Raw genomic sequence first — 15,718 nt, forward strand, 5'->3', positions numbered from 1 at the left:
CTCGGCTACTAACCTAAAGATTGGTGGTTCAACCCTCCCAGAGAAGTCACAGAACAAAGGCCTGGAGATGTGCTTCTGAAAAGTCCCAGCCTTGACAACTCTATAGAATTGTTCTATTCTGCACACATTAAGATAGAGCATACTGGCCCTACAAGATACGTAGTAGAACTAAGTGAGCCAACCCCCTCCCTTTATCCTATTTACTCCAACCTCTCCAGGCTAGCCAAAATCAGCCTGAGTCATTTTTGTAGCCATCTTATTATCCTTGGTGACCTTTAGGCCATTAAGTGCCTCATGAACATTAACCTCTTTCCCTCTAGATGGAGTTTAGCCTCCATTTTTTATACATGAGACATGTGGAGAAGGATGTAACCCTAACTGCACCTGCATAGCATGCAAAAGTATTTATACTCATGGTTTTGTATGACTTTCTGCTTTGTAAACTGTGTATAAGAGAAGCATGGAGGAACCTTCTTTAGAGCAGTCTTGGAAGCACTAGCCCTTTTTTGGCCAAAGAAATAAAAGTGCCTTTCTATTCTCCTGTTTATTGGCTACAAGAAGTCACATGGAGCAGAGGCTGGTTTTCTCCCGGCTGCACCATGGGGTTGCCCTGAGTTGGAACTGACTCAGCAGCAATTAGTTTGTTTTTGATTTTAACTAAGTATCAGGTGTCATTCTTCTATTTGTTCCAATGACACTATTATGGGTGAATAGTAAGAAAGGCAAATGAACAAAAATGCAATAGGCCAATGAAACAGAAAGATAGAATCCCTCACACAAAAGACCTGATATGTGTCCAGCCAATGGAATTTAGTCAACTGTATTTGTAGTCACAGAAATGGGAAGAACCATGAAGAAAGGGAAATTTTATGAATCCAGGGGAAAACACATCAAATGAAATAAATAATTCACAGACAGAGCGAAGATCCCAGAATTGGCCCTGATAACAAAGTATCTAAAATTAAGTGCGGGTGTGCACCTCCAGCCTCCCCTCTGCCAGTCCAGGTGCAGGGGGAAAAATATATATATATATATTATAGATCTAGTAAAAGTTAAACAAACAATAAAAACCAAGAGTGGAGATGAATTCTAAATGCTTGATTTCTTGAACAATCTTCAAAAGATTTCATTTGTTATGTTAATGTAACATTAAAGCATTTTGAAAGAGAACATTTTTCTTCTTGCTTAAGTTTAGTTATAAATTCTGAAAATCCTATTAAATCAATATGCTTCTTGAATCACAGAAGTAAAAAGTAGCAAGGATTGTTAAAGAACTACACCCACTTCCTCATTTACAAGTGAGAAAATGGGGGCAGTAAATGATTATGTGTTGGGCTAGAAGTCAACAGTATTCCTGTCAATGACCAAGACAGGATTAGAATGCAGGTCTTCTATCTCCTTGGCACTTAATAATTTAACATCATTACCCATCTGAGTACAACTAATACTCTGCCATTTGAAATCTTGCCATTCTCATGGCAATCAAAATTTCATATTTCAATGCAATGCTTTCTTCATCTTTGAACATAACATTAAATAACTGAGCATTGTGATTTGAAAATTTCTGGACATAGCATAATGCATGAAAGTCTATTTCAATATTGATATGAGGTATATTTTGTAGTAGATTAGTCCTCACCTAGTCTTTTCTTACAATTCTGTGGTACATGCATACTTAAGAAAAAAAAAAAAATTGCCTTGGAGTTGATTCTAACTCATGATGATCCCATGAGTTGTAGACTATGACCTTTTGAAAGCAGATCAGCAAGCCTTTCTTCAAGAGGTTTCTGGGTGGGTTCAAATATCAACCTTTTCTTAGCAGCTGAGCCCTTAAATGTTTATGCTCCTTATGGATCCTACATGCACACTTGAGTTCTGTAATAGGAGAAAAGAGACTCCAGATCCAAACAGGTTCAATTTAAAAAAAAAAAAAAAAGCAAAAAACAACTCACTGCCGTTGAGTCGATACGATTCATAGCAACCCTTCCTTGGGTTTCCGAGGTGCTATCACTAGGAAAGTGGATTGCCCAACCTTCCTTCCAAGGAGTGGCTGGTGGGTTTGAACTGCCAGTCTTCTGGTTAGCAGTCAAATACCTTAGGCAGTATGCCACCAGAGCTCCTATGCATAGTGATAATGCTGGTTTAATGGTCAGAAAGAATGCAAATGGTATCTGAAACTCATGTCAAGGCTCAAAATGGAGTTAGGGCTCCCACTGCAGACCACAGCCTTCTGCAAAACAAGTGTTTTAGAATGTAAGCTCTAATGCAGTTCTTGAAATTCGTGATATTCTAAAGGATGTGCCTGTACCTATCATGTACAACAATCCAACAACAAGAACACAAAGAGTTGCCAAACTTACAAATTAAAGTCCTATGTTCTTTACAAAAAACAGAAAACTGTTTGATTTAGAATTTAAACTCTAGATTCATACAGAGGCTTAAAGAAATTAGAGTAGTCCCCAAGGCATTCGAGTGCTAACCAGAAGGCTGGCAGTTCAAACCCACCAGCCACTCCTCAGAAGGAAAGTTTGACAATCTACTTCCATAGTGATACCACCTCAGAAACCCAAAGAGGGGTCACTCTGAGTGGGGTCTGACTTGATGGCACACAACAACAACAACAACATGGAATACACATGGAGTATTTTTGGCTATTTCATCAATTGAAGCACCTGGTTAGTTACTCATGGCCACTGAAAAGGCAAAACAGCTCACTTAAAATATGTGACAATCTATTAAATATAAATATATTTATAGCTTATGTATGGCTTGTACTGTTTATTTCTATACTGAACAGTGGTCAGTTTCTCAGTATATCATTATAAAGGAAAATTGGCAGGTAAGGAAGCATTAGCAGTACAATAAAGAAGATAAAAACTCACCTTTTGTTAAGGTTGGTGAAAAACTTTGGGAATGGTGATGATTGAACAATATGATGAACATATAATGCCACTCAAATGCACATGTGAAGACTGATGAAATGGCAAATGTTTTGCCACCTATATATTTACCACAATAAAAAAAAAATTAAAAAAACAAATGAACACAGGCTACATGACATGGATAATTTAGTTAGCCTGCCCCCTGCTCAATGTCTACATCTATAAAATAAAGATATTATTTCAAAGAGTACAAATGGAAAAGTTTCAAACTGGAGGCACTCTTGTCATAGGTAAGAATGATGTGGACAACATAAGTTCCAAGGAAACAAAAGGTCAGGACATAAACCATTTGGGAAAAATGTGTCAAAATGTCAACAATTTGTTCTCAGAAAAAAATGTGCTAATGACCACAATTTTGTATAAAAGAACCAGAGGGCAATACTCACCTAGGTAGTACCTTACTCCTTTGTAGCCAAGTGGTTAAGCTTTACATTTCAAAAGACTTCAAGCTGACACTGATCTTATCTACAATCATTAGCCTTGTAGTGTTCTTTAACTCTCCCTCTGTATAGACCCCTCTCTCTGGTGGCTTAGTGCCAAAGGCATTTGACTGCTAACCTGACTGCTTGCAGTTCAAACCCATCAGCCACTCCGTGTACAGAAGATTGGGCAATCTACTTCTGTAGAGATGTTGTTGTTGTTGTTGTTATGTGCTGTGGAGTCAGACTTGACTCATAGCGACCCCTCCTTGGGTTTCTGAGGCGGTATCACTATGGGAGTAGATTGCCTAACCTTCCTTCCGAGGAGTGGCTGGTGGGTTTGAACTGCCAGCCTTCTCATTAGCAGTCAAGTGCTTTAGGCACTATGCTACTAGAGCTCCTTGCCTTCATATGTGGGGGAAGAAATAAGGGATCCAAACTCATCCTCCTCCATCCTATTCCTGGAAGAATTGCTAACATCATTGGCCAATAACCAGAGCATCTATTGAGCAGTGAGTAGAGTTATTGCATTGCAAACTGACAAACTGTGTCACACAGCTTGCCCCAGCATCTCAGCCCATGATTCAGTGGGTAAATCATGTTAGGTCAGGCTGATCATGGAATCTAAGCCAAAAACTAAACTCACTGTTGTTGAGTCAATTCAACTCATAGTGACCCCACCTTGGGTTTCTGAGGTGATGTGTCTATGCAAGTAGATTGCCCAGTCTTCCTTCTATGGAGTGCCTGGTAGGTTTGAACCACCAGCCATCTGATTATAAGTCAAATGCCTTAAGCACTGCACCACCAGAGCTGTGATTTGGAGGTAGGGAGAGAAAGATTGGATTTCCCAAATGAGGCAACAGAGGCTAGCTCACTATCAGCAAATCTCATTTAGGTCTAATCTGGCTTCTGTTCCTTGTAACCTTTGGCAAGAATCTTATATATCCATTTCACGGGTTTGTTAATAAATAATACACCCCCAAAATAATAATACATTATTATATATTATTATTAATTATTAATAAGTAATAGGCAGCATACAAAGCACAAAGTACCTGGTGCACAATAAGTTGCCAGTGAATATTACCTGTATGGCTTTGTGTTTGCACTTGTGTTGTCAAATCAGTCAGTGTGGGACTAGGCATCCTGAGCATCAGGATGAAACAGTTCCAGGAGTTCTAATAGATGTAGAGCTCTTTGAAATACTAAATGGCATGTCATGCTAACTCAAGTAAGCAGAAGCTGTTGGTATTCCCTCAGGACACAGATACTGACTGAAGAAGGGCTTTGAGCATTGAAACCAGCCCTGCAGTGGACAGGAAACTATTACCAGGCACATGCTACCTCCAGTTAAGCAGAAGGCTCTCATGCAAATTGCCTTCTAAATTATTATCTGTCATCCACCCCTCTCTCTCCTCCTCTAGCTGCTTTCTGACTCCACCTGCAAACTTTTTACACTGGGTAAGCTCCCAAGCCAAGCAAGTTGCTTCTAGGCAGCCCTTGTTCCTGCTGGGACCTAGAACTGAACCACATAGATAAGACAAAATAAGGATGCAGCATGGGCTAATAACTCTGCTGAAAGAACAGACTCCTCTAAGTTAATGTGATAGATGCCTTTGGTAATAATTTTCATGATAGTTCACAGGAGAATGTCTTCCAGGCTCCAGACATTATACAGACTACCTTTTTAAAAGTAGCTGTCTCTCCAGATTTTTCTAAAGTTGTTATTATCTAAGAAGTAACTTGGGAGCTCTGGTAGCGTAGTTCCTAAGGCACTTGACTGCTAACCAGGAGGATGACGGTTCAAACCCACCAGCCACTCCTCAGAAGTAAGGTTGGGCAATCTAGTTTGGTAATGATACCACCTTGGAAACTCAAGGAGGGGTCTCTATGAGTTGGGCCTGACTCAATGGCACACAACAACAACAACACTTCCGTAGAGATACCTCCTCAGAAACTCAAGGAGGGGTCTCTAGAGTCTAATCACCTCAATGGCAGTGAGTATCTTTAGATCCTCCTCCTCAAACTGGCTACAGACAAGGTGATGATATTCCTGGAATTATTCTGAGACCACACCTGGGTTCATTCTGGTAATGTGAAATGAGACATGAAATATACAGACCTCAAATGGAAGCCCTATCTCAGGTGTTTAAAAAAAAAAAAAAAAAAAAAAGCCATTCAGTTCTTTCCGATTCATGGTGACCTCAAGTATGTTAGAGTAGGATTGTGCTCCATGAGGTCTCAATGGCTGATTTTTTAGAAATATGTCATCAGGTCTTTCTTCCAAGTCACGACTGGCTAGACTCAAAACTCAATATTTTGGTTAGCAGCTGAGCGTGTTAACAGTTTGCACAACCCAGAGACTTCTTACAAGTATACAGCTTCCATATATCAGCAGCAAGTGAAACAAAACTCTACCAGGTCTGTGAATGTGAAGAGATAACTAGGCTCAGTGCGAAGGGATGGAAATCAGTGTTGTTGTTGTTGTTGTTATTTGCCATTGAGTCGGCCCCGACTCCTAGCGACCCCTCCTTGGGTTTCCGAGGCAGTTATCACTACAGAAGTGGGATTGCCCAACCTTCCTTCCGAGGAGTGGCTGGTGGGTTTAGAGTGAATAAAATAGGTTGGAAGGTTGAGCAATCCTACTTCCGTAGTGATACTGCCTCGGAAACCCAAGGAGAGGTCGCTATGAGTTGGGGCCGACTCAACGGCAAACAACAACAACAACAACAAATTAAGCCTGAAAACTCATGAGAAGCTGCAGTAAACTAGTTTGATTTGATCTACATAGACATTATCCTAAAATTTTGTGAGAAGAACCATCAGTCTTTCTCACCAATCTCTACTTTTCTTGGTTTGAGAATGGATAGAAAATATACTATTGCTGATAATTTGGTAATAATCAAATCACAGTAGGCCATAGTAAAGGCCAACTTATTTGTCCATATTTATAGACGCTTCAAACAATAAACAGAAGGCTCAAAACACAGAGCAGAGTGCTCTAACCAGACCAATGAATGTCAGACAATGGAGGGTGGACCGGCATATCACAAACAAATAACAGTATTATCAGGAAGCAAGTTACAGGCCTACCTAATACCATTCATACTCCACATAATAATAATAATAAGAAAAAGACAAAACTGAGGGCTGTAGAGCAACCACCATATAACAGACTCAAGACACCTGAGCCAAGAAATAACGGATTAAAAAAAAAAAAAAGTTTATCCAATCATAGTTTTAGATCTTTGTTTCCTTTTAACCATTTATATCATATAAGTAATTTACCCATAAGTACATGCTCCAGTGATGGTTTGTAAAGGGCACATTGAAGGACCATTACTCACAGTGAGTCAGCACTTGTTAAAGCTATATAAAATCACCTATTAATTGTACTTCTTTGCATTGTGGTCTGTTTACAGACATAATGCTTGCATGCAATTTCTCATTACTTACTTTCTTTTTCTGATATATCACAATTAAAAAAATATCTCTTTTGCTGCAGAAGGCTTTGGTGAAAATTTCTTATGCTACAATACTGCTATATTACTAATTATAGTTTAGCAATCTCAAAACTCTTTTTTTTTAAATAATGAAGAGTTTAAAAAGAAAAAAATAATAATAATTTCTGTTGAGCTGATTCTAATTCATAACAATCTTATAGGGCAGAGTAGAAGTGCTCCATAGCATCCCAAGGTGGTAATCATTATGAACTATAGTTAGAATTGGAGTTAGTTCTAAAGAACTGGAGTTGATTCTTTAAGAACTGGAGTTAGAAAACCAAAAGGGAAGAACACACTTGCATTTCTATGCTGAAAAAAACTAAAGAAAAAAAGTCAAACCACAACTTTAAAAAATGAAGATTTCTATGTGCAAAATATCTGACCATGCAGGAAGCATCAGAGGAAGATAGAAGAAATACACAGAGTCATTGTACCAAAAAGATCTGATTTTCATTCAATCATTTCCTAAGGTAGCATATGATCTAAAACCAATTGCACTGAAGGAAGAAGTCAAACATACACTGAAAGCATTACACAAAGCAAAGCTCCAGGAATCGACAAAATGTCAATGGAGGTGCTTCAACAAACACTTGCAACACTGGAAGCACTCACTGATCCATGTTATGCACTACTGCAGATGACACAACTTTGCTTGTTGAAAGCAAAGAGAACTTGACGCACTTACTGATAAAAATCAAACTATAGGATTCAGTGTGGATTATATCTCAAAATAAAGAAGACAAAAATCTTCATAACTTGACCAGTAAGCAACATTATAATAAGTGAAGAACAGACTGAAGTTGCCAAGGATTTCATTTTCCTTCTATTCACAATAAGCATTCATGGAAGCAGCAGACAGGAAATCAAATGATACATCGCATTGGGCAAATCTACTGCAAAAGATCTCTTTTAAAATGTTTAAGAGTAAAAATGTCACTCTGATGACTAAGGTGTGCCTTACCCAAGCCATGGTGTTTTCAATCACCTGTTATGCATGTGAAAGCTCAACAATAAATGAGGAAGATTGAAGATGAATCGACATATTTGAGTTATGGTTATTGCAACTTTAGCCATTTTTTAAATTTTATTATTATTTTTTATTGTGATTTGGGTGAAGATTTACAGAGCAAATTCACTTTCCATACAGCAGTTCACATATACTTTCTCTCATGTCATTGACCACAGTTTACCACAATGCAACAACTCCCCTCCCACTTCCTCCCCATAGTTACCTCTTCGCAGTGTCCATCCCTCCATACTCTCCTGCCCCCTGAGCTGTCTCCCTGTACATAAGCAGCCCTTCTTTCTCCCATGATTGTTCTCTCCAAGGTGTGTATCTACTCGAGGTAAATGTTTAACTCACATGCCTGTATTTTGTTTGCAACTTTAGCCATTTTTAAGTTACAATTCTGTGACATTAATTACATTTACCATGTGTGAAATCATCACCACTATTTTGAAATGTTTTCATCATCCAAAACAGAAACCCAGTATCCCTTAAGCAATAAATTTCCATTTCCCTCACCTGTGCATTGTTTGGCTGAAATATGGTCTCCAGGAATAGCTTCAGTTTCAGGTCTGAAGGGTATCTTAGGGCCACAGCCTTGGGGGTTCCTCCAGTGTCTGTCAAACCAGCAAATGGGGTTTTTATTGTGAATTTTCTTTTTCCATTGTTCTAAATTTTTCTCTCACTTCATCTAGGACCCTCTGCTGTGATCCCTGTCAGAGGAGCCGGTAGTGGTAGCCGGGCACCCTCTGTTTCTTCTGATCTTGTGTAGCCTATGGTTCATGTGGTTCATTAGTCCTTTAGAGAAATTGCTTCTTTGAGTCCTGTGTTTTTTTTTTTGTTTGTTTGTTTTTTGTCCCCAACTCTCCTTTGATCCGGATAGGAGAATCCTAAAATCTTCAATACATTAGGATTTCCCTCACTTATGTCCAGATATCTAAGAACCAAGATTAAATCATATTAGAGCAGGAGGCAAGAAGTCCCAACTAAAGGAAAGGATCCATGCTGCCTGACATGCTGGCTGAAGAAAATCATGAGTCCCTGCTCAGGTTCAGCTAAAAAAGTTAAACTGCTGTAATCATTTGGTACTGAGAGAGATAATGAAGATTAATTTTATTTACACATATCCTCATATATAATAATTTATCAAATGCGTACTATGACTTTCCACATACCCTTTCATTTAAACTTTACTAAATAAACTGTGAGATATGTTTGATCATAATTCCCACTTTCCAAATGTGAAAACTGAGGCTGGAGGTATCTGAATATATCCAAAATTACAGCATAACTGTGGTGCAAAAATTCACCAATCTACCTTTTTAACTTACATGGGAACCATTTCTCTTTCCTTATTATAGGAACCTTTCATCTTCACCTTTGGTGAAGTCTAACATGTTCTGACCTACTCTAGTCTTCTAGAGAAGTTTCACCATCAGTTTTTTTTATTATTATTATTTTAAATTTTTGCAATGTTCCCTCTCCTCCCTTCCCACCCGTGGTAAACAACACAGTTTCCTTCCATATATAAATATTTCCTTGACTTTTTACAATAATGAACTAATACAGTATTTATCCTTCTGTGATTATCTTATTTCACTCAGCATAATGTCCTCCAAGTTCATTCTCATTCACCAGTTTTTAACATTAATGTGCATTAGTACATAGTACATAGCACAGTACTCAATATGTAGTGATTACCATTATTTATTGAATAAATGAATGAACATTTAAGACAGTATTAAAATTGCAATTTAATGGAAGGAGAAACAGGTTTGAGATGTGAACTTACCCAAAGACATACACTAATAAATGATGAAGTTGGAATTCCAATTCTAAAACCTATGTTATCAACCATGAGGATAGTCTGAGTTATCTTCTTTAGGATAGAAAATGTCCTGCCTAAATCCCATACTAGAATCTAAGTAAAATGAAAGAGGTACTTGGTAGCTCATGTACTTCAATCCCTACTGTGTTTCAAACGGTGATGGTCAAAGTAGTTGTGCAAAGATGGACCAGAGTCTTAAGCTTTCCCTGCTCAACATGGAGTCATCCCTGTGATGGAACCCTTGTCTTATTCACTGAGTGACTTTGAACAAGCAGCTTTCCTTTACACCCTCTGTTTCATCTTCTGTAAAATATTATTGACAGGATTTGCTCCACCTGTCTCTTACAGATGTACATATAAAGCACTTCAGAAAGTAAAAAGCTTTCATCAAAAACAACAAAATATTTTAAATATCATTGCTATAGGATTCCTTAATAGGGGCCTTTTCCTGGTAAAAAGAAACCTCAGTTTATCAATTGTGCACATGAACTGTACAAAACTTATTGGGACATTTATGCTATAAAAATAATTATAAATAAATCCCTCTAATGGTTAAGTAAAAAGTAGCCAAAATCCTATCAAACTCAATTGGCATAACATACTACACAAAAACATTGTTCTATCTCTTACTTTAGGAGTTCTGGTAGCATAGTGCCTAAGGCACTTGACTGCTAACCAGAAAGCTGGTGGTTCAAACCCACCAGTCACTCCTGGGAAGGAAGGTTGGGCAATCCTACTTCTATAGTGATACTGCCTCAGAAATCCAAGGAGGGGTCACTATTGAGTTGGGGCCGACTTGACAGCACATAACAACAGCAACAACACATCCAACTGTAGTAGCAACTAGGGTTTTAAAAGCTTGCAAGTAGCCATCTAAGATGCAACAATTGGTCTCTCTTCATCTGGAGCAAAGAAGAATGAACAAAATCAAACACATGTGGAGACAATTAGTCCAAGGGATTAGTGGACCATGCGAAGCTCAACCTACATGACCCTGAGACCAGAACAACTAGATGATGCACAGCTACCACTGTCAACCACTAGGAAAAGGATCAGTATAGGAGATCCTGGATAAAGTAGGAAAAAAATGTGGAGCAAAAGTCAAAAATCACACACACACAAAAGTCCAGGTTTACTAGTCTCATAGAGACCTGTGAAACTCCTGAGACTATGGCCCATAGTGACCCTTTGGCCCTGGTATTGAACTCAGTCATGTAGCTTCCAGCCAGACAATAGACAGGCATATAAGGTGAACATTTATTTACACCAGGTAGGTATACTCCCCAGAACAATCAACATGGGAGATCAGAAGGACAGCATTTGCATAGGGAGACAGCTCAGAGAGCAGAAATATATAGGAAAGAAGGACACTGGGAAAAGGTAACCATAGACCAGAAGTAGGAAGAGAGCTGTTACATTACAGAGACTGCAATCAATGTAATGAAGCAAAATATGTAAGAATAATTGTATGGAAAATGAATTTGCTCTGCAAACTCTCACATGAATCACAATAAAAATTAAAAAGAAAAAAAAAAAGATAGTCGAAATTTCTTTTTGGATTAATTTAATATGGAGTGTGTCCCTGAAGAACTTAGGAAAGTTTAGATACCCAATCTCAAGCGCAGATTGCAAAGTGACTTTATTCCCCCTGAACTTCTGCTGCCAGTCTTGCTATCAGTTCAGTTGCAATGTAATATATTACTGCATTTCATTTCTAGGCAAGAACATTATTTACTCACAGGAGAAATACTTTCCTGAGGAAAGATTATCTTTGGGAACTTTCAAGGACATTTGAGAAATACTTCAGCCCAAGCCACAAAATTATGAGCATTTGTTTGCCTCTGTGTTCCCAAGGAACCATTTTTAAAAATCTTTCATTTAAGTTTATTACAAACATCCATCTTCCCTTTCCAAAAAAACTGCAATTAACAAAACTGCATTGATTTCCCGTTTTCCTAGGTATAGTTTTATAATGCATATATTTTAATCAGTTAGCATTATCATTTTTGCCTCTCTCAACATTTTCCTTGTCTCTCTATCTGAGTTTTGATCTTGTATGGAAATTTTTATTAATCACTTGCAATTTACTTTAAATAAACATTATGTTGACAGTCCTCATTAATTAATTACCTTTATCTTCTTCAATCTACTTCTTATTTATAAAACTATGGGTAGAAATACTGTATTACTAAAATAAAACAAAACTGAACCAAGCACACTGCCATCAAGTCGGATCCAACTCATAGTGACCCCTCCTTGGGTTTCCAAGGAGGTATCACTACAGAAGTAGATTGACCAACCTTCTTAATATTTTTATAGAAACTATGTGTCAGCCAGAGTTCTAATCTTTTATTAAATACTCACCTAGCACTCTAAGATACATAATACTTATCATATGACAGATGAGGAAACTTCTAGATAAAGTACAAGTGCTATCTATACAACATACTCCCCTAAATTCCATATAAAGGACACATGTGCATCTGAATTGGGAAAAATCCTAAAAAAGATTTACTTAATCTGATTTCTTTGAATCAGTCTGGACTTGCAACATTCCCTGTTTTCATCCATCCACCACTAGAGATTTTTGGAAAATGTTCTTTACTTACATTTCCGGAATAGGTATAATATAGTCACATAGTATGTTCTGAATGAATAAACAAGTGAATTAATAAAGATTTCTCTTCCTGGATTGTCCATGTCTCTGAGTCCCTCTATCACCATTTTTATTTAGTTAATACATCCTTCAGGTCTCAACTCAAATACTACTTACCCTTGGAAGTCTTAGATCTCTCAAAAGTATTATATCTCCTTTTTCTTGCTTTCATAGCATGATATGGTTAATTGTTCTTTTTATACATATTTGAATGATTGTGTAATCAACGTCTGAATCCCTTCATCTTTTCTGTGTCTCTAGCCCTGTCTTGCTCTCTAGAGTATGACCACAGAAACCATGTCTGTCTTACTCACTAGTGTATCATCATTATCTGGCACATAGTAACAATCTAGGAAATGTGCTGAATGAAGGCATACAGGATTATGTAAGAAGAAGTCAATCAAATAAATGAAGGACTGCGTCAATGAATTTGGTTGATTGTAGCATAAACAACAGTGCCATGTGAAAAATCTACTCCAGCTTTATACCTGGCACTCTTCATAAACTGTGTTCTATATTTTTATTTTTTATTTTGTCTACACCAATAATTGAAACAGAGCAAACCCATCATGCTTTGAGTGTGCCATTATGTATAGGCTGAGGATGATGGTCTGAACTGAAACACAGGATACTTGAATAATCATTCTGTTGCTGGCTGAACTACATATAGAACCAAGTCTTAGCGGAAAATGCACTTTTAATATGTTTGACTAGAGGATGAAATAGCAGCATCAAGTATATTAGTTGTGATATTTGATTCTATTGTGGATTTCCACATTCATTTCCATGAACTTGGGTATCTTTAGATGAAGCTCACTCAAGCACTTGCACCATTTTGATGAATAATAAAATGTCAATACCAAATCAAACTCGCTGCCCTAGAGTTGGATCCGATTCATAGTGAACTTTCCTTGGGTTTTTGAGGCAGTATCACTATGGAAGTAAAATATTAATGTTGTTATTTTTATGTGCCGTTGAGTTGGACCCGATTCATAGCTATCCCTCCTTGGGTTTCCAAGGCAGTATCACTATAGAAGTAGATTGTCCAACTTTTCTTCTGAGGAGTGGCTGGTGAGTATGAACCTCCAGCCTTCTGGTTAGCAGTCAAGTGCCTTAGGCACTATGCTACCAGAGCTCCTAAAATAGATACACAGAAATTTCTCAAATTTGACAAAGAACACATTAACATGAACTTGCAATTTTAACACTCAAGTTCATTGGCATGCATAGAATCAAGTGACTTTTGTTAAAATAGTAAACTTCATGACAATGTTAGGAGATGAACATTGAGAAAGTACTTCCTATTTTTAAATCAAGAAATTAGAAATATTTTAATCACATGTATTCCTATCTACCATCCAGGTGACAGTAAAATTAAATATTTTTTTTCAGGAGATTTGAAAAAAAACATTTTGCAAATATACAGTTGTAGAATTTGAGTAAATGGTACCCCAACATCTCCAATATACAATACGGGATTGAAAAAAAAAAAAAAGTTGTATTTTGGTTCCCATTAACTGTGCAATAATTCTTGTATTCAAAGAAATAAAAAATAAAACTTTAAAAAGATTTGTTCTCTGAAGAGTATAAATGTTGATGGTTATTTTATGTGATTCATCAAAAAATCTTTTAAAAAATGCAACTCTATTATATATGGTTAAGAATATATTTGTGATTTTGAATAAAGACCATATATGACTATGTACTCTGGCTTGGGTTGAAACATGTATATGTTTTCTGTCCTCTGGCACCTTCCCAGCTTCTACCAACAAAGTTTTGAAATGAAAAAGAAGACTTACACTGGTCTTGAACAGAGATGGGTAAGACTGGATGACATTTCCTTACTCTAAAATGTCAGTGTCAGAATTATTGAGCACCTACTAAGTGCAGACATGGTAAAATACTAGCAGTCTGTAAAAATGGATAACATACACTTTATGACTTCAAGGAGTTAATATTGTCATAGAGATATTAAATCATGAAAATAAACACAATGGAAAATATCACTTTTATAGCATTAAGTCAAATAAGTGAGTTAAAATACATTACTACGGGAAAAATAGAGCCATTATTAGTAAAGATCAACTACTTCATTTAGAGTAGATGGAGAGAATGTCCTTGAAACAATGTATAAACTTGTAAATGGTCTATTGATTGATTGACCTATTGATCCTGGGAAAGATAGTATATTCTGAAGGCCTTAAAGTCCAAGAGAGATTTAATACCTGTGAAGAATGCCAAGAGACTTTCTAGGCAGAGGAAATAGGAATACATTGGAATAGAAGATACAAAAAATAACCTATAGTCTGGGTAACTAAATGCAGCCCAGGCAAATAAATATTCAATGTGTAAAACAGAAGTGGCAAGCTGAGACTAGAACTGGCTATTTCCAATAGATTTAGCTGAAGATAATCTTGCATAGATACTAGTGATACAAAATTAGACACACTCACTACAAAAGCATCAGAAGAGAATTGGAGTAATCCTTCAGAGACAACCAAACACCTTGGGAGAGAAAATCACCAGGCCTGCCAAGTCAAGATCTGTTTTGGGGGACACCAAGCTCAACTGGCACAATACCGTACATAAAATTCTTATTCCACAACCTACTTTGGTGAGTGGCAAATAGGATCTTAAAAGCTTTTGAGCAGCCACCTAAGATGCAACTGGTGATCTCCTCTCATCCAAAGCAAAGAAGAGTGAAGACAATCAAAGGCATTTGGAAACAATAAGCCCAAGGATATGATAGACCTCAAGACCAGAAGAATTAGATGGTGCCTGGCTACAAATGTCAATCACTCAAAAAGGGATCAAAACTGGAGATCCTGGATAGAGTGGGAGAAAAAATGTGGAACAAAATTCAAAAAACACAAAACTGACCAGAGTTACTGGTCACATGGAGTCTGATGAGACCTCCAAAACTATGGCCCCGGGATACCCTTCAGGCCTGGGATTGGACTCACTCCCAAGGACTGGCTCTCAGTCCAACAGTAGAAAAACTTATATGCAGAACATCCAACCCAGGGAGATGTATGCACCTACTCTAGGGAGATACACCCCTTAGAGCAATCAGCCTTGGAGTACCTGTGGGGCAGCAGTCACATAGAGGGAAAGCTGGACAGACGAGAGTAGATAGTTAAGAAGGGCACAGGGAGAGGAGAAGTCACAGGGAGGCAAGCAGTCACAGGGATGGGGGCAGTCACAGGGATGAGAGGGGAGGAGAGTGTGTTATGGTTGGGGATGATAATCGGGGTGTGAAAGCAAATGTACATAAACTGTTGAATGTAAGACAAATTTTGCACTGTAAATCTGTACCCAAAGCACAATTAAAAAAGAAAAAAAAAAATAACTGAGGTAGAATAAA

At 37.6% G+C, this 15,718-nt stretch overlaps 1 protein-coding gene across 1 annotated transcript in view; it reads right to left on the reverse strand.

Annotated features, from left to right (window-relative positions):
• Positions 1 to 15,718, reverse strand: part of GRM7 (glutamate metabotropic receptor 7) — a 1,568,320-nt gene that overhangs the window by 1,493,872 nt on the left and 58,730 nt on the right. The window lies entirely within an intron of this gene.

The sequence above is a fragment of the Orycteropus afer genome, unplaced genomic scaffold (genome assembly GCF_000298275.1).
Source record: "Orycteropus afer afer isolate SDZICR_OR568_19922 unplaced genomic scaffold, OryAfe1.0 scaffold00144, whole genome shotgun sequence".
Lineage (NCBI taxonomy): Eukaryota > Metazoa > Chordata > Mammalia > Tubulidentata > Orycteropodidae > Orycteropus > Orycteropus afer.